General features: G+C 42.1%; 1 protein-coding gene across 2 annotated transcripts in view; it reads left to right on the forward strand.

Moving 5' to 3' along the window:
* The first annotated feature begins 12,666 nt into the window (after nucleotides 1-12,666).
* The window catches only part of fam49al (family with sequence similarity 49 member A, like), a 32,845-nt gene continuing 24,884 nt past the window's right edge, over nucleotides 12,667-20,627 (forward strand). For both annotated transcript variants that reach the window (XM_051389470.1, XM_051389467.1), the window contains exon 1: nucleotides 12,667-13,016. The gene's annotated coding sequence lies outside the window, so the exon portion shown is untranslated. The remainder of the gene's footprint in view (nucleotides 13,017-20,627) is intronic.

Below are 20,627 nucleotides of genomic sequence, written 5' to 3' on the forward strand. Positions count from 1 at the left end.
CGCACAGTGGCCTGTAGTGCCTGCCAGAGGGGAGATATGCACATACGTTTTGGCCGTGGTGTGAAGTGTCTGTGATGAACAGTGGACATCCACTAAAGGAGAGGGTTTTCTTTCCTGACATAGGTGATTATTGTCTTTTAGATTCTGGATCTCACAGTAACTTTTTTCTAGGTACATGCTATATCTTCACCAGATAGGAACTGCTTTTAATTTATGCCATATTTCAAGATGATATAACATTTGTTATTCTCACAAATTCAACACTAAACCTAAAATGTACCTATCAGAATCACTGAATTTGAATCCTACCGTAGTAACTGTTAATGCCTGGATTAGCAACCATGTGTTTTCATAAGAAATGGTGCCAAGTCATGATGCTTTCACTATCCACACTATTTACACACTCTCAAAACAGTAAGAATCCTGGGTAAAACAGCCCTACATACAGTAAGATAACTGCAGGGTGATTAATACAGGCCTCGATTCGTCCACCGGGTCTCCTCAGTTTTCAACATTAGCCTCCAACCCTGACAGTTGTTATTCATCAATGAGAGAATGACAGAAATACTGAGAGAAATGAACATGGCAAAGAGAAGAGGAGCAAGAAAATAGAGGGTGAAGGAGTTGGAGAGAGTGAGAGAAATATCAGTAGAGTCTCATTAATGTCGGTTAGCTGTCAGCTCCATCTCTTACAGCTCCTTATAACCAGACACCACACACTGCATGGGAGACAGAGTCCAATTTGTGCAGTGATAGATGAGGTGAAAGGGGACAAATTCTGTCTCTCACTGTCTATATCAAAATGTCAATTGTGTGTGTGTGTGTGTGTGTGTGTGTGTGTGTGTGTGTGTGTGTGTGTGTGTGCGTGTGTGTGTGTGCGTGTGTGTGCGTGTGTGTGTGTGTGCTGTTGGACCAAAGACAGAGAGGGATCCTCTCTAGAGTAAATAGCCTGACCTCTTCACCTCTCCTGAGTGAGACAAGTTGGGGAGTCACTTGGGATAAGACCTCCTATCGCAGAGCCAGTGTGTGTGTGTGTGTGTGTGTGTGTGTGTGTGTGTGTGTGTGTGTGTGTGTGTGTGTGTGTGTTCTCTTTGTCCTTCTTGACAATTCATTGTACTTTATATCTTTGTTGTTCGAATGTCCCCCCTCCAAAGTTCCCCCACCCAGCTCCCATCTGATCACTGTCTAGTTGTAACTGCCCCAGAGCTCTGGCCAGAGAAGGGGATGGAGGGGAAGACAGGGATGACCGAACAGCTGGCCATCGAAAGGAGGTGAGGGAAGAGAAAGGAGGCAGGAGGAGAGGAGGCCAGTAAGTGCTGCAGCTGCTGCAAAAAACAAAACACTCTGACCACACTTGGCTGCTCTTGAGTAACAACCACATAATCTCTAAAATATCAACTCTCCAGGAACCAGAAAATGCTGTGTTTTTAGGTTGAGTGCCATTAATTTTTTGAAGCATAACAATATGAAAGCTGGAGCTACAGGCTGACCTCATTGTACTAATGTGTGTACACTGGCAGGCACAAGTGTATTTACTGTTCAAAATAAACTAATTTCCTCATCTTTATGTGTGTGTGTGGACCATGTTGAGGACCTATATGCACCCCTCCAGGCCTCCCATGTCCTTTCCACTTACATTAACCTACAGTCTGGCATGCTTTTGTCTTTGTCTGGCTTGTCCCTGCAGGGCCCATGTACACCATTACTGTGCCATTGCCCTCATATGGAGCGCAGGGGCCAAAGGCCGCCTCCATTGGTCCATTATAATTCACATTATCATGCATTGTTGTTCCCTATTACTGTTAATCAGCTCAGCCTTAGGGGGAAAGGAGAGGTCTGGACGTCTAAGGGTTACTGGGAAACTTTCAGTCTAGACGCATATGGAGATATGGCGGGATGTATAGTACAGTGTGTGTGTGTGTGTGTGTGTGTGTGTGTGTGTGTGTGTGACGAGAGAAAGAAGGAGATGGAGTTGTTTTTCCTATGGACTATATAGGGAATATATGCATGCTCACCCCTAAAGCCTTTGGTAATCCAGGATCTGTTTTCAACTGATAGTGTTTAAATAGATCTGCACAAAGAGGGTGCAGCAGGCAGGCCGCGAGGATCATCTTGGTGCCAAGGGGAAGACATGCTGGCATCCATCCATCTTCTCTCTCCTCCCTCCTCCTTTTCTAGTCTGTCACTGTCCATGTGGGTACCCAACGTGGGGGAAGGGTGAGGGGCATTTGCCGATTTCTGGGACACCCCACCCCCCACCCCTGTAGCTTCCCCTATAGGCAGTGATGCAGATGCACAAACATACACAAATAATGTGTTAACCCCTTCCCTTTACCCAGTAACTGTGGTCACTGTGTCTCATCCAACTGTGCATCACATTTAATTTGAGCCAATGGCTTCTCAAATACGGCCTGGATCATCACAGTGAGTCAGTCACATGTGGAGGTAAGACATGTTTTTTGTTGATGCACCAAGCAGAGAAATCAGTGTCTCCATACATGCATACATACTGCAGTGGTTCAAAAACATTTTGACTTGTGACCCCTAAAACAAAGCTTTGGACTCTTTGTCACAAATTTCATACATCTATATGTGGTGGGCACTTATTTCAATATTTTCAAGGTCCTGAAGATGTAAAATCATCCAGTAATTCACAAGACAATGGGGTAATGCTTTAGATTCCAGCATGCAAATCACAGGGTAAATATTTTAACCATGAAATAACATCCCAGTAGATACAAAGATACAAATTTATCACAGTGCAAGTACTTCCTTTTAAGTGGCCGGTACATAATAAATTATTATTAAAGTGTAATAACAGGGGACCAGCGGGCTTAGTTTATATATTCTTTCACAGCCATGAAAAGGAGCCAAACAGTGTGTGTGGCACTTTCACTTAGCATTAAAACAACAACTTTATTATCAACTTTAATATAAAAACACATTCCAAATGGGTGAAACTATAATATCTACACAAATCTTCAGTGTCCCTCAATAATAACAATACTACTCAAAATACCATTACTTGATAAAGTAGATCAAGGACAGTCTTGCAGTGTTGCATTCTGGGTATGAGGATGTTGTTGCTGGTGTGTTTTTTCTCTCTGATAATATATATATATAGATAAAGCCATGTACAATACTGAGAACAACATATTTTTAGCAATTTGTTGCCAGTGAGTACGGCACTGGTTAGGCAAAGCAAGGAAATCTCTGTAATTGATATACAGGATGTTCAGAGTGAGTTGGAGCAGTATATGTTCAGTATTGCTGATATGTTGTTGGGTTTTTGGCACAAAAAAAGGAGAGAGAAGCAAGATTGTACTGCACAAGTAGAGGTTTCCAACTAAACCTAAATTATTCCTAAATTCCTCTAAAACCCAAAGATGTTACCCCCTTATTCCTTGACCTCCTGTCTTCTTCCCTTGCATATGTGTGCTGGTATAGGTATCAGCCTAAGTATTTTATTGACACCACATATATACTAAATAAACACTGTAATTAATCTAAAACTTTTAGGAAAAGTCCATCAAAACTGAAACATGATTCTGCATGATTGATTTTTTTCTACTTCACTGGAGTTTGGGAAGTTAGTATATGGTGTTTTATTGCAGCACATTACAGCCACCTTCACATACAAGAGTCTTTTGTGTTCATGTGCACTCATACAGTCATCCTGTCAGCAAATCTCATCTATCATCAGTGTAAATCTGTGACCTCGTTCTTGCATGTCCTTCAAATTTACTCATCCCATAAACTCCATCTCCCCTCTTGGGTTATATCACAGCCTCTTTACATAACCAACACACCAGGGATGAGCTATCAAGACCCATCTCTCTCTCTCAACAGTTTTCTTTCCCTAATTCCTTCAAAGAGAATGCCGATTGAAAGGCATGATGGCGAGATAGGAGGAGGCAGTTCACTGTTATATATTCTGGGAGGAGACATGGTGAGAAAAGACTTATCTCCAAACTCCCTCTGAATCAAGATCCCATGTACTCATCTGATCTATTTTATTCCAAGATCTACTCAGTTGCGTGGGCTTTAGGGTGGGTTTGAGTTTTGTCCCTATGGGGGAATTACTCAGAGTAAATGATGTATTGCCTCCAGGTTGGTAAAGATTAACAAGAGCAGATGTTTCATACTGATAATATGCTGAAACAAACACACAAACCTTACGCCATTAACTGCTTCCTTTCGTAGATGCTGACACACTTAGCAGTCTTGTGTTATGTTGGTTTAATTCTTTTCTCTTCCCCTCCCTGCGTCTGCCTTTTACTCCACTTAGGGACCTGTGACTAAATGGATTTGCATCTCTCTTCTCGCATCATTTCCCAAAGGGGTGTCATCCCTCCATTTGCGAAAAAATGAAGGGGTCCATTTAACTTAACTGAGACAGATACCAGTACATAGCGAGGAGGGGTGTGTTTGTGCAGTCTGTGTCACTGCTGACGCTGATGCACCGTACACACACTGAACAAACACACATGGATCACATGCGGTCCCCTCGCTCTACGCATTCACTTCCATTCATGGCAGGCGCCTCCATTCAGAAGCTTCAGGCCCAATTAGCACCTGCCCTGTCCTCACAGGCAGACCAGGCCTCCTGCTACACAGGAGGTGTGACACTGAGAAAAGCTCCAGCTGAACCAACAAAACCAGGACACACGCACACACGCAGCTTAAAAGGGGGAAAACTCAATTTTTATGTGTTCAATGTCACTTGTATAAGTAATCAAGACTCCCACACAATCTCTCCCACACACCACACTCTGACAAACACTGAGCTTTGAAATTGAAACTCATGAACATTCAAAAATGCTTCTTTTCTGCAGGAAGTGTGCTTACTTTTTGACATGTAGAGGACTGTATAGGCCCTTTATACTGTATATTACACATTTAAGTCTGTTTACAGATCTGTTGGAGTACTATTGCATATGTGAAAAGCCTTTTGTGGCTCCAGAGGGAGCTGCACAAAGATAAATTGCCTCAAGTGAGTTTACCAGACCTCAGGCATGGTTACATTATCTACTACTAACGTGACACACCCAAATTCGACCAAACAGTTGGCAGTCAAGTTGCATGTGGGTGTCTAGTTTTGACAAGGAAGAATAATGCATGGAATAAAATAGCTGATATCTCTGGTTGTGATTAATCAGTTTTCATCCCTTTTTTACATTGTTCATCATGAATCCGGCAATGTTGTAGGCGTACAATGCTAAATTGGTGGAGTACTTTTTTAAGTAAATTTAATAAATGAAAAGGAAAAGCTCTCTTTTCTCTCCCCTGGCAATGTCTCTGAGATTAAGAGTTATTCCACTGATTTTACACATGATGATCAGTGTACGTGTCATGGTACATGAGTACTCCTCGTGTCTTCTGTCGCTCTGGGGGAACTTTTGTCAGAAAACAACCCTGATGATGTCATCTGGATTACACTGATTTTTTATTATTCTTTTTTTTAATGTGAATTACTAAAATGCTGGTGTGCCTCTTAAATGGTCAATATTGGTCTTTTATTAGAAACTGCATATCGAGCAGACATTTTGTTGTATTTCTGATTTTAATAGATACAAAGCATTTTGTTTGTATAACTGATCAATACTTTATTGATGGGGAGTGAAGCAGAGCTAAACCAGCATTGATTGTAAAGTGACATGTTATCACAGTCCATAAAAGCATGCTGGAATATATGTATGTGAATATGATGGCAATTAGACCTTAGGATCACTGTGACGATCATTGTGGTGATGAACAGGATGTTTGATGATGATTAAATAATGATGACGCTGATTGTCATTGTTATCGATACTAAGGCTACTGTCTGCAGCATCGGTGTAGGTGTATGTAGAGTTTCTGAGCACTGATTCTGGCCAACAAACCAATATATTTTTCTGTTTCACATACTATGACATGCTGTCATGACCTTTGTGGATGATAAATATCTTCCACTGGGAGTTATATCACAACTCCAAAGGAAAATGCTAAAAATGTAGAATGCAAGTGGAGCCAAAGCCTCCTGAGTGTTTTATGTTACGGTGTTGTGTTGTTCATTTCATGAATGGTTAATTTCAAGCAAACTTTCATTTAGTGTTGATTCTGGTGGCCCCTGTAGACAAAAGCACTAGTGTTTCTACCGCATCATTTTAATTGAGTTCAATGGGAATCTGAATGAATCCAACCCGGTGACATTAAGAATAACTATATAGAAATAGCCAATCCTCTTGCTGATGGTCTTGTTTGTTTATGTAGATCATTTAGAGGCATCAGTATTAAATTGAGATTGTTTCATAACCAGTTAAAAACTCCTTGTCGTAAGTTTAACAAGTACTAAGATTTGTGGTCTGCATTAGCCATGTGACTTAAAATACCTGGTAGTTTTTGCTATCATGCAATTGGAAATATTATTATTATGGGTTGTGGAGAAGCTGGCTGGCGTAGGCTGTTTCACTTTTTTGTGTGCTCTTTTTGTAATTTACACATATTCAGTAAATATGAGTAGTTTCTAACCCAATTAACCTTAGTTTTAGTGGATAGTGCCCCAGTGTCCACATTGTGTTTCTTTGTAGGTTTTTCCACCCTGCATTGATATGAGATTCATTTTGAAATACCCTTTGGATCAGACTGAAATTAATACGGGGCTCCTCAGTTGAAAAATGTTGCTATTTGCTTTCAAAAGCCCCAAAGCTCCAGCTGAACCCTACGTCTTATCACACGATCCCCATCACCTTCTCTCCTTGGCCATCCTCATCCTTCCTCTGCCCTGTTCACTGTTTCCTAATCTCTGCTCCTCTGCCTCTACATCATCTCTCCCTCTTTCTCCTCCTGTTACAGCCACTGTCCCCCCACCTGCCTGCCTGTGCTGGTACAGCCCCCTCTCTCTGCCTCTGTCAATGTATTTTGCCCTTATAAGGAGAGAGCACAGGCAGACTGTACTAACCGCGTGAGCTCGGCGGGGGTGTTGCAGGGGCAGGGAGACCACGGCGACTGTAACAGGCAGGGTGAGATGGGAGGAGGAGGGAGGGTGGAGGAGAGAGAGGATGGAGGAGTGTGGGGGGGTGGGGGTGGGGGGGGGGGGGGGTCGAGCTACCACACTTCTGTCAATGACTCCAAATAAGATGACAGAAATAGGCACTGGAGAGGGAGAGGTGGGGCAAGAGAGGAGAGGCAGGAGATTGGAGAGAGGAGAGGCAGGTGAATGTCTCCGTTAGTGGGGATGCGTTTATGTCAGGTTGAGGTAATGTTACAAAGACACAGAGTGCTTCCCAGCAACATTTACCTTCCATGTGAAAAGCCAATGTTGGTCCGCGCTGATAATATCCATTTATAAAAGCTCTCATTTTCTCGATTCTGACGCTGTGAGTACTGTCTGCATGGTGCCAGCTCACAAGCTGCCCACATACTCATCGATATAGAAGTCTAACATTTAGCTGGTGAGAGTCATGGAGGGAGAGTGTGGGCTTCAGTGCGGACGTCTGTAGTGCAACGTGACTGGTCCAGGCTTCAGATGTTCCATTCTTTGATGAGAGGAATGAGACGCCCTTTGACTGGGTGAACCTAGTCATACAAAATAAGTATTGATTTCAGATTATTGAGGATGTTCACCATGTTCAGAGTTTAGCACTGCAGCACTCCCATTGTCAGACTTATGATGGACAGTTTAAAAAAAGGATCAAAGGTTAATCAGAATTAGAGATGTCGTCTTTTTTGTTCCACACATTTGTCTTGTTTCAACCACCAACACAACTAAAATGCAGACAGTTTGGTTGGTGAGTCTGGTGTGTTATGCTGATACCAGCTAATGCAGCCTGGAGCCGCCTCATGCAGAGATGAGGAGCGGGCTACAGAGGTCTGGTAAGCTCACTTCTTTCTTACTCGACACCCCAAGATCTTTTTCATTTTTAGACTTGTAGTCTTCAGCCCCAAACAAAGCTGACTCAAGTGACATCACTTGAGGCAATTTGTTAGACTTCATGAAGCTCCCTTCCCTGGAGACACAAAAGGCTTTATACAACTTAATCACATATGCAGTAGTACTCCCCAAGACCTGTAAACTGTCTGTAAAATCAGTTCCCCTTGAAATGAGAATGATTAACACAGTAAACCTGAAGATTTCAGTTGAATATCTTGATTTATTTAACATCACTGCGCCAGATGATCCATCTAGGAAGTCGTTGTCGGAAACTGTTTCAAAAAAAGGGTGAGCACTTTCAAAAAATACTTCAACTGATCGGATCAACGAACCATATAATGTAGTTAAACTAGTCAGGAGAAGAGCAGCCACCATGTGACTAGAATTGTTTTGGTTTGAACAGCTTGAGTGTGGATATCAAAGGCCACATGGATGGACTGTGACAGCTGTAACACTTATTCTTCCACGTACCAATAGAAAGTACTAATGCTGAGCAATAGAACACATCCTTCCTCAATTCAATACACATACAGGGGTCTTGCTGATACAATCTTTCTGGGTCTGATATGACCAGTAGCTTATGGTGGATAATGTTAGCAACATTAGGCACTTATAGCTGCTTAATCCACTCCAGTGAGACAAGCACTTCTTTTCTTGTGCTACCACTACGCGTTCTGGCATTTTCCATTTTCTTGAAATTGTCACTTGTTATTACAATGATTGTTGTTCAAAATCTCACTTTAATGGAAACCTAGTCATTAAAGAAATCTTGTTTCATCAAACCATCTACTGCTGATAATCAAGTCTTCTAAATTCAAGACATGATTTTTTTCCTTTGGCTTTATTCCCGTATAAAATCCTCCTGAAATAGGTGTCCTCAGCTTTGATTTCCTCACCCCTAGTTGCTCTTTCAATGTGTTTCACCTTAACAGTACTACTGCACTTTTCTTCTCCTCATAATTCATAGAGCATGCCTTCATAAAGCCGAAACTCATCTGAGGGCAGGCTCACACACCACAGGCAGTCTCTGCCATTCAGTGCCACGGCAAGCAGAATGGGACAACTGACCTAAAAAATAATAGACACTATATAAATAATCCAAGGTGTTCCACCTGAAGCTGGTTGGTAATAATGCTTGGTTATTAATATTTCAGTTAAAAAAGGCTTCCATACCTTTCTTGCACTTGTAAATATTGCAGGCTGGGTCTAGGAAAGCATGTCCTTTCTCGCCTTACAATTTAATACGGATGATCAAATTGAAAATGCTGATATGATGTCAAATGAGATTTTAGAGTGATAAAGAGTATTTAGACCTCTGTGCAATTAAAGTTAATTAATTCATATTTATGTACTAAGGGACTGTATACAGTGGGTTTTACTGGAGACAAACTTTCCCTAGAAACTTATGCAAATTGACTTACTCACCATCCTCCCTCAGTATCCTTGGATACGAGTTATTTATTCATTTTGGTCTCCCTCACTGCAGAGCCGGTGTCTTTCAGAGCAATGCACCCGGATCAGGTGACGATCAGGTGTCTCAACCGGGGTCTGCAGTATCTGCTGTTAAATCTAGTACACACAAAGACACAGATACACACACAGAAAGACACTGGTGTGAATTTCACGGTGTGGTGAGACATGAACAATTTATCTTCTGGCTAGAGTTCAGCTGGTCAGGAGGGTTCAATACAAGGCCTCACATCAAAGATAATGTTTATTCACAGACAACAGGCAAAACTCACCACCCTCTCTCTTGTTTCAAAAAGAACATCTGGTCCTGTGCATATTTGACTCATTAGGGGTTGCAGTGCTTGCTACAACTGTGAAACTGGAATATTTCATTGTTTGAAAGCCTTCCAGATCCTGATGCACTGACTTAATAAATGATGTCAGTCTATGTTGGAGTCATTTTCAAAAGGAGAAATTAGAATGGCAACACTGATCGTACTGGTACAAGACAATGAGTCAGTGTGGTCACACAGTCAAGAGTGAAACGCCCTGCAGGAATCTTAGGCCATCATGTTTAAACTGCTGTGCACTCAAACCAACAGATGCCACCGTTTGTGTGCTGCCGAAGCCTCGAATTTCAGGATATATCCTCAGGACCTGCAGCAGCACCTGTTCGCTCTACAGATGGGTACAAACCTAATAAGTCTTTTTTGTTGAACATTTTTGTTATATTTGTAAAAAGTGATGTTGAATAAGACAAACAGATTAAATCCACTGTATAACTCATTGGCGTGGGGGTGGATGGGCACAAATGCTTTGCTTTTAATGCTTTTAAGAGATGGTATTTAAGATTTTCTGTCTGCTTGAAAACATTTGTTTACCTGACTGACTCATTTCCCATTTGGGGAACCAGATACAGCAACATCCTAACAGACTGAGGTGTGCATCAGTATAGTGAGTCTCACACCCGTTTCATAATAAGCTCCCACTCAATCAGCTTCAGTGACTTTTGAAAAGTGACTTGTGAGAAGTCAGTGACGCTGGTTCTCCTCCGTTCCCCAGCCTCATCTGACATCCCCGTGGAGAAAGACTATTGTCCCAGCACGTGTTAAATAAAAAGCTTAAGCACTCTCTCACATCTCTACAAAATGATGAATGCTCAGTGTTCTTTCTGTTCTGCCTTTCCCTTTATTATCTTATCAACTTCCCCTTTATCTTTGTGGCGCTCAGCTGCCAGCTGACAGGAGGGTGTCAACCACTGCAGCACCACTTCCATGTTTCTGTGCGTCTCTTCCTCTGTGATGGACAACAGATGGCACAGCTGCATTCTGGTATATGGAGTCTACTCTACCGCCTGGAGACGATAATGTTCAAACAAATATGTATGTATATGCAGTAACTAAGAAACACTGTAACATATGTTTTTTTTCTTCTCACTATAACATGGTTTGAACAGTATTGAATTAATTCTGCTTACTTTTCCAATTACACAATCATATCTGCAGTGTTAATAAAGAATTATGACAGGGAAGTTGAGGTGAAAGCAAAACTACATTTAATGGTTGCATGTGATTACGAGCTGCCTATCTGAGGTCTAGCGATGTGGGACAAAGTTTGGCAATGTGAAAGTAGCAGTACCACTTCTCAGACACGGCCACAAAAACAGGAAGACCCATATTTATTGTTAGACATTAAACTCTGCTTTTCATTTAGGTTAAGCAGAGCATGTGTGTGGCTGTTGTTTCCAAAAATTAGCACCATATGTAAGCCAGTGTTACATGTTAACTGAAGTTGTTTTTATGACTAAAAGAAATATGACAATGATATAGACACTACTACTGTAGATAATACCACCACTCAGCTATAAAAGTGGTGGTATTATTAGCTACTAGAATTATATATAAAGCAAATCATTAAACACAGATAGTTGTACCCTCTAGTCCTTCCTCTCGACCAATCAAGGCTACACCGCAGCCTGTCTGCTTATTTTGTACTCTGCTGTGTTCAGTCCAGTGTTAGTGACAGACATGTCTCCATGGTGGATGTTTTTTCCCCCCCCAGAGGCCTACAAACAACATTTTTTTTGACTGGCCAAATTCAGCACACATGAACTCTTTATGAACCTTGAATTGTAGGCTTCTTTTTAGACGCGAATAAGAGGCAAAGCTAATTCTGAAGCACTTTGCAGTCGGATTGCATGTTTAAGTGTGTCACATTCAGATGGAAAGTGTCTGCTTGAGCTCATTTGACCCAACTACCTGTTCAAATATTAATAATGGCCACAATGGGAAGAGTTCATCAAACTGTGGCTGAGTATTGCATGGCAACATTTGGTCTTCAGCTCTTTTACTCTGCTCCACTCCCCCGGGTGGGATGCCATAAGCACTGGTCTGGGTACAAGACCACCAGACAATAGACATTCTACACCCCCACCACCACCCCCAACCCACACACACACACACACACACACACACACAAATGTACACAGAGTGACAATTTAGCCACGGCTCATTTAACCATACCCTTTCGTCCAGGCTGCGACCCTGAAGTAAGAGTCCTAACGGGAGTTTTCACCGTACCAAAAGGACACACACACACACACACACACACACACACACACACACACACACACACACACACACACACACACACACACACACACACACACACACACACACACACACACACACACACACACACACACACACACTCAAACAGTAGTTACAGAGAACGTTTCACAAATGTCGGCTCATTTATGCTCATGGCTGCTTTGAGCTGTTCGGTTTTACAGTAAATATAAACAGCCTCACACTCACACTGCCTATAACCACAAATAATGCGAATTTCCCTCCCTTCTGCAGCACAGTAGCAAACGATGCTCGGCAGTCACCCACACAGTTTGCAAAAATACCCTGCTGCACATCCTTACTCACCATGATTCACTTTCACACCGTGTGGACAGAAAAAGTCACTCTGCTGCTGAAACAATGTCAAACACAATACAACTCTGCACCCCACACACACACCACAAACACACACACACACACACACACACACACACAACACACACACACACACACACACACACACACAGAGTAGTGCCCCCTCCTCTTATTGCCAGCAGGCTAGTGGGAGATGTTAGTCAAAGGGGGGAGGGTGTGTGTGTGTGTGTGTGTGTGTGTGTGAATGTGTGTGTGTGTTTGTGTGTGTGGTGGGGGTCTTTGTGAGCGAGTGATGTAGGAGGAGAAGGGGAGTGGGAGGGGGGACATAGCGTTCTATTTCTCATAGACCAACAGCTGCTGTCTTTAGTGCAGAGAGAGAGAGGAAGAGGGAGGGCTGTGTGGCGTGAGGCAGTGCGTGTGCTCAGTGTTTAGGTGAATCCACAGCCCTCTGGCTCACAAGGATAAAGGAGTCTCTCCAAGGAAGACGGAGAAAAGCAACACAAGGACTTTTCCCTCTTTTTATTTTTGCATCCTCTGTCGTCTTTCTTCTCACCTCACTCTCTCACAAGCCACCAGCCGCTGGTGTCTGTATTTTGGCTCTTTCTGTCCTCCTCTTTTGTTCACTGCATCCATCTGTGTTTCACCTCGGTCCAGAAAGGAGGAAGGAAGAGCAGAGTCAGAGGCATCATCCTCCCCTCCTGCACGCCCAGCCGGTAAGCTGAGCACAACACTCTCTTTTTTTCCTCTTGATTTTACCTCTCACCATCGCTCTGTCCATTTAGCTCCAACCGAAGGGAAGGGGGGCATTACAATCCCACCCTGCACCTAAAGAGAAGAGAGGCTGTGAGCTGGCTTTGCTGGAGGCGGAGGCTGAGGCTGGAGCATGGATGTGGGTTAGATGCTATACGGAGCCTGGTAGTAGACTGGTGCTTGGTTTTTGAGGGGTTTCTTTGGCTGAGGGATGGTGCTAGTGCCTGTGGGTAGAAGGGCTGGATGTGGAGGACAAGCATGGGTCAGGATCCTGGGGGTAGGGAGGGAGCATTGAATTTGGCCCGACCACATCAAACCCCCGTGGGGCTGGTCAACTGAGGCTTGTCCTCTTTCACTGCAGTGCTTAGCTAGAGCGGCACGGTCACTGCCACAGTCAAACACACGTCTACACACACACTTCAGCAAAGATATTCTTCCTCTGTACATTAGCAGGAATCCATCTGGCGAACATGGAGTCCAAATATGCTTGTGTGTGTGTTAATGTGTGTACATTTTCAGTTATGGATAATGGTTTGGTCACAGGACATATGTGACCTAGAACCATCACAGCACATGCATCATTATCACATTGATGCACTTCTCTGAACAATGTGGGTAAATTGCATGTCAAGCACACCTCTTTGCTATTTCAGCTCCATTATCCCACATGAATTATATCAGGAAATGTTAGGTAGGTGTTTGAGGTGTAAGTGTGTGCTTGTGCAAGACGTCCCCGCAAACAGCCTGCTAAAAACAATAGCCCCAGATTGCACTGCTGATCAGAAGGGGTGGGTGCATGCGACTGGAGTGGAGAACAGGGAGGAGGGAAGGAAGGAGGGAGAGAGGGAGAGAGGGAGGGAGGGAGGAAAAAACTGAATGGAGGGATAAATGAATGAGGGCTAAGGCTTTTCAGGACTGTTTCGTTCTTTCAAATGTAGAAAGAAATCTTGTGGAGGGAAGGGTGTATGTGAGGTTGTTGGACGGAGAAGGAGAGCAGAATGGGTGAAGCTACCTAACGTGCTACCGTGTGACTCTGCAGGTCTTTGTGTGTGCAGGGGAGAAGGTGATGAGCAGTGATGTGGATGGAGTGATGGATGAATAGTAAGAGTAAGAAAGAGAAAGCATGATGAAGAACTGTGTGTGTTTGAGTGTGTATAGGTGGGTGGACAGGGATACAGACAGCAGAGGTGTGTAATTGAAAGATCTGGGCCCTGTCTATCCCTCTGTAATCTACTGACTCTGGTTATAATCCATATGAGTAGATTAAATGATGAGTTACTGCCATGTTGACTTTTATGACTGACACACTCACACACACACACACACACACACACACACACACACACACACACACACACACACACACACACACACACACACACACACACACACACACACACACACACACACACACACACGATAATTTGGTTTACAAGGAGGTCATGTTGCAGTGTCAGTATCTTATGTCACAATATAAATCACACACAATATGCAAGTTTGTCCTCTCGTTCTGTACAATATATCTATACATGGACCATCCATCCATAGCCCTAAATGCATATACTGTATATATATTAGCACATACATGTTTACCTTTATCAATACATGGTAAAATTGGCCATATTTTCACTATACTCACTCACACCAAACGCACGCATGTTGTACTTTTCATATGCACACAGCCATCTAAAATCATTCATAGTACTGAATCTCACTCATCTTTTAAAATGTCTATATGTATCTATAGATAGAGAAAATATATTTATAATTCTTAGCATAATTTATTAAAGCCATTTGAAATATGCTTCCACACTGAGTGATATATAGGTTGTGATGTACACTGTACGGTCATGAATCACAATATGGAGATTATAACCCATTTACATGTATGAATAAACAGCTAGGAGCACTGAAATGTGTGTCTGCTCTGAGTACACCAGTGTGTTAATCATTGTGTGTTTGCGTGTGTGTGCGTGTATAGGTTTTTTTCAGTCTAAGATGGAATGGTGGCTGCTATGGTATTTACTCCGCTGTTGCTAGGACACTCCCTTTGAACATTTTAACCGAGCCTTTTCATTGGCCTGCCGCGATGATGCAAGATTCCCTCACCCCAAATCTTTCCTGAGCGCCCATAGAAACATGCCTGTCTGCATTTCCTCCTCTCTCCTTCTCTGTCACTCTTTGTCTCACACCACACTTCTCTTCTCTCTCGTTTTTTTCTGTCTGTCAGTATCCCTCCTTGAGCATTCTCTCTATTCATCTCGCCCGCTCAGTCATTAATGCATTAATTTGTCGCTGCTCTCAGTATTTCTTTCCTTCCGAGCCCTTCCAATCAGTCTTCATCACCTCGGTACCTTCTTTCACTTCCCTCACCCTCGTCTAGTCAAAAAGCTCACTGCGAAATGCTGTTGACAGCTTGTGGCGGTGTCTTCCAGCACTGCACAATCATTCTGTCCTGCTGTCTTGCAGGGGATTAGTGTACTGTGTGTCTCACAATGTCCCATTTCCTCTGTCCATATGAAGTGCAGTATCTTATTAGGTTGCCTTAGCATGTGTCAGGATTATCAGGTTTGACAAGGTGGAAGACAGGAAAGGGGGCTGGGGTGTCATGGCGGAGGAGGCTCTCTTTATATTATATACATCACCATATGTATGTCAACCTTTTCTCCTCAACAATATGCGCAGTTATTTGAGCCACGCATTCATTTTATCACTGCAATTACTCCCAAGTTCACAACATTTCCCATGATGACATACATTTCACACTACAGATGTATGTAATCTTATGGTTCTGGTTATTGCATGTTCAGGGACCAGGGATAGAGGATGGGGGTATGTAAGGTTAGAATGCATGAAAAAAAAGGAGAGCAAAGGAAAAAAGGAAGGGTAATGTTTGTCTTCTTTGCTGCGTCTCTCAATATTTATCACCTTTGAAGCACTGTCAACACAACTCATCAGGTGTAATGGTGTGCAATGATTTTCCCCAGCCTTCACTGAACTAGACATGGCTGAAGCCGCAGCATAACGTCAACTGACAGTCTATGAAAAAGGCAGATGAGTGACACGTACACTGACATGGAAATGTGTGCAGCTACTCCAAAGTGTCATGGTTCACGTCTGATAAAGTGTTTTGTCAAAACATTTTGACACTGAATAGATGCTAATAGGACAGTCTGAAAGAGCATTTTAAAGCCTGGAGTGTGGCATCAAAATGAATGTTACAGACACACAGACCTTCGCTGCTTCCTGCATCGTTTGCTGAATCAGGAGTGTAAATATCTTGTTCCTATCATTTCATGCATCCTTCTACAGCTGTGTTGCTTGTTGACCAAGCCATAATTTCATTTTGTGAAAGATCTGTGCTTTTTTAAACCTAAGCCTTCCGTGAACATCCTGTACTTTTACATCCTCACCAAAACAGCAACAATAATGTGACGAAGGATGCTCTTTTTTAAGAAAAGCTTGTCAGACAGACTTCCAGTGATACATTATGACACAAGAAACAAGTGGTTGGACAACCAAGCATTCAATCCTTTGATTAAAACACAACATCATCCATATGTTTGTCCATGTGGCTTAGCTGAATTCCTCTAAAATGCCTGACAATCCACATTTTAGCTAAACACCCTTAATCTTGTTGACTGACCAACCCATCTGTCCAGCGGTAACATCTGTCATTCAAGCATCTGTCACAAGGTTTCATGCTTGCTGTTGATGTCCCTTTTGTTTTTACTGGAGTTCAGAAGTTGGATTAGACCTCTATGCTGCCAGGGCTGAAATAAATTTCGGAATTTGAGATGTGATCCGTCTCCACGTGGTAATCTCGTAGTTTTTTAAACCAGTATTGTCAGAAATTAGGGATTATTCCCTCAGATCATAGATGATCCTGTTAAAGGGGAAAAGGGACGTGTGGCGGAGGGTGTGTAGGGTGGTTGCAAAGGATCTAGATAGGGAATGCAGAAGGTTATATCTATGCAAGAAGTATACTGAGTACAACTTTGGGTCAGAGAGCTGCAGACAATGCCCATGCAGAAATCCAGCATTTCTTGGTTTCTTTAGACAATATTGCAATATTATGGGAAATGCACATATTTTCTTTTTCTTTCAGTGAGTTAGATAAGAAGATTAATTCCACTCTCATATCTGTCTGTTAAATATAAAACTTCAGCTAGCAGCCAGTTAGCTTAGCTGACTGGAAACAGCTGGTCTGGCTCTGTCCAAAGATAACTCCAACCAGCACCTCTGAAGCTCACTAATTAAGAAATTAGGACTCGTTTGTTTAATCTGTACAAAAAAGTAAATGTAAAAACAAGTTGTCCTTTCAGAGCGGACTTATGTGCCAAACTATTTCTTGGCCGTGAACAGTAACTTCCTGAAGTCTATGCTGGTTGCCTGGCTACCTCATAGCAGAGACGTTTTACACTTAGTTTTTAGTACAGACTAAACAAACGAGATATAATGTGTTAATTAGTGAGCTTTCAAGCTGTCAGTAAACAGATTTATATTTACTGTACATACATGAGAGTGGCAACAATGTAATGACCTAACTCTCAGCGAGAAGGCAAATAAGTGTATTCCAAAAATGTCGAATTCTGCTTGGTAAGGTAACTTGTTCCCTGTTCACTTCTGTTAGTATTCTGAAACAAAGAGGAACACAGATCCTTTAAAGTTGACAATAAAACACTTCAAGAAATGGTTATTTAACGGAAAATGAAATTCTCTAATTCGCCATTTCACTTTTTTTTTTTTTTAAAGAGGAGACTTAAGACGCAAAACTTGCCTAACAAGTTCCAAATTGAGGGACTGTTTAATTTAACACATATCTATGAAGTAACCCAATGAATCAGTGAGAAAATAGATTTAGGAGACAGTGATTTAATTCACAGTGACAAGGGAGCCAAGATCTGATAACTCTTAGATCATGTTACTTAACTCTCAATGTTGGATGGCACTTTTGGAGAGAACTGAAAAGTCTTATTAAACTCTGTTATCATCCTTGTTACGGGTGTCCTGCTGAAACTCTCTGAAATGTGTGATATTACATCCAGTAAGACACAGAGACAGGCACACAGTGAATACTCTCATGCCTCTGTGAGTCTACTACTAACTGGACATGACTTGGCTTGTCTAACTCTCTATATGGCAATAAAAGAGGAGATGGCGAGTTTCTGGATGGAATCAGACTACTTCAGATTTGCTCTCTGAGGACTTCCTACAGTATCATGGCCTGTTGTCTGTCGATCAGATCAATTGCTGTCCACTAACGTCAATGAACAGCCCAAATGCCCACCCTCTGGTCATATTTAAGATCAATATCCCCAATTCAGTGGGAAGGTGAAGCCAATTTAGGCCGATGGAAGGCTAAAGAAAGCAGAGCGGGAGGAGAGGGAGCGAGACAGTATTGCAATTAGTGCGTAATAAGTGAAGAGGCAAATTATCTACTTAGCGATGGTATCTCAATCGAGGCTCCAGCTCTCTTAATAAGTTCTGCTGGATAATTTAACCAAGTGTTTGGTTACTGAGGCTCAAGGTAAATACTCTCAGGCTACATGAGAGACAAACGGTTTGAGATGAATGAAGTGCATTTTGTGTTGATGGGGAGTGTGTTGGCCTTGTTAGGAATTCTCCAATCAGAGTTTAGTCAAGGTGTAGCAAGACCAGTCCTCATCGAAAGGGTTTGCAAGCCTTTCCAAAACCAAAAAACACAAGAGTTAAAGCGGCATGGATTATATACGCTCCAACGTAGGCCTAAAGTGCAAGTGTTACCATGTCAGCTAAGTAAGTTTGTTTATGCATGTAAGCAACAAATCATTAACAAACTACATTATTTTGTAGGGTTCCGCGTTACGTTAGAATGGGACATCCATTGTGTAGTTCTTAACTACACTGGTGAGAGTCCTGCGTGATGCTTAAGGCTAGTTAACATTAGCGGCTCTGTCCTGCTTTTCACTCCAGAAACCTTAGCCAACGTTAACTGAGATAGCTACACATTTGCCAAACACATCAATTTGTCATCATTCAAAGCCTTTTGGTTTTGAAAATTACATTTTTTTTTTTGTTGGGAAAAATACCACAATAGAGCATCGACTAAATAATCTGTAAATTAAACAAATAAACCGGGTTATATCAAAGTGAATTAGCTAACTAGGATATAATATGCTAACAACTGTCATATTGGCCTGGAAAAGTGATGTTCAGAAATACTAAAATAGTATTATAGGTTATAATTGTAATCGGCTTGACAGGCCTAGCAACAGTAACCAAGTAACCAAGGAGGGTGGAGCCAATGTGGTGCTCAAAATTCTCCTTTTAGTATCATCTCTGTATGTTGCTGTCTGTTTCTGTGTGTGTTTGTTCATATGTGTATAATGCCAGATCTGCCGTGGGCATACTGGGATGCTGGCAACCGTACTTGCGTTTGATCCGGCTTGTGAGACTATTCACATAGATTCTGTCTTTTTGTGCACATGAACACACACACATGCTTACTAATTAGTTCAGCTTGAGTCAGTGAGGAATTATCTACTGTATTTGCATCAAACTACAAAGAAATAATATGACTGTATCTCAAAAGAAAATCACTGGACAGAAATAAACCACAAAAACTGCCAAGATCTCAAACTTTCCCACCAGGGATCCACCAACACGTCCCAAATCACCTTTTTTTTTTTTTGGTTCTTTCTGTTCCATCAATTATTTTTTTCCCCTGAGTCAGCTTAAGCCCATACCTTACATTGCAGCCAATTTCCTATATTTGAGAGCTGCTGCTGCTATTCTGCTCCTCCCAGTGGGACAGGGAGTAGTGTAACACTGCATCTGCTGCCATCTGAGACACACTGCAGCACAGTGTGATGGAGCATTGCCTCCGTCAAGGACACTGCTGGCTCTCCCCGGTATGTAGAGTGTGGATGACTTCTACACAACAAGCTGAATATAGATTCTAGGTCACGCCGGGGTCAGAGGTCACCCCATTCATTCATTCTCTGTGGTCATGTGTTGCAGCCAGGGGGTCAAGATACATGCTGTGTCCCAATTCCACACTACATAGTTATAATATATAGTATGTACATATATATGTAGCAGATGTATATATGCTAAATACATTATTACAGTATGCTGACTACACTAATATTCAAAAACATTACTAAACTTTACAGCCTAATAATCAGACTCAGACCCATTGCTTTTCACTCCAGTATTCTCTCCAACATGATTTTTCTTGTAGATTTTCTTTTTTTCATGCTAACATGATTTTCATTAAACATGGGTGCTGTGATATTGGTTGCTAGGAGCAGTAAACTGAAGGGTTTTCTTGGTATACCAATTTAAGAGCTGCTATTTGTAAGTCAACTTACAACAACCTGTACTTCTGTGTCGCCCTCGTCTAAGCATGTTGCCATTTTATGGTCATTTTTCTGTCTCTGCTTTGTTTGTTGAAATTGAAATTGTTTGAGGTTTTTTTTGGGGGGGGCTGTTTATATTTTTTGGGAGGGTTTTTATACATTTATTAGCTATGAAAGGTGAAGATTGACAGGAAAAAGGGGCTTAGAGAGAGAGGGGGACAAGTTGCAGCA

This window comes from Dicentrarchus labrax, unplaced genomic scaffold, assembly GCF_905237075.1.
Source record: "Dicentrarchus labrax unplaced genomic scaffold, dlabrax2021, whole genome shotgun sequence".
In the NCBI taxonomy this organism is placed as follows: domain Eukaryota; kingdom Metazoa; phylum Chordata; class Actinopteri; family Moronidae; genus Dicentrarchus; species Dicentrarchus labrax.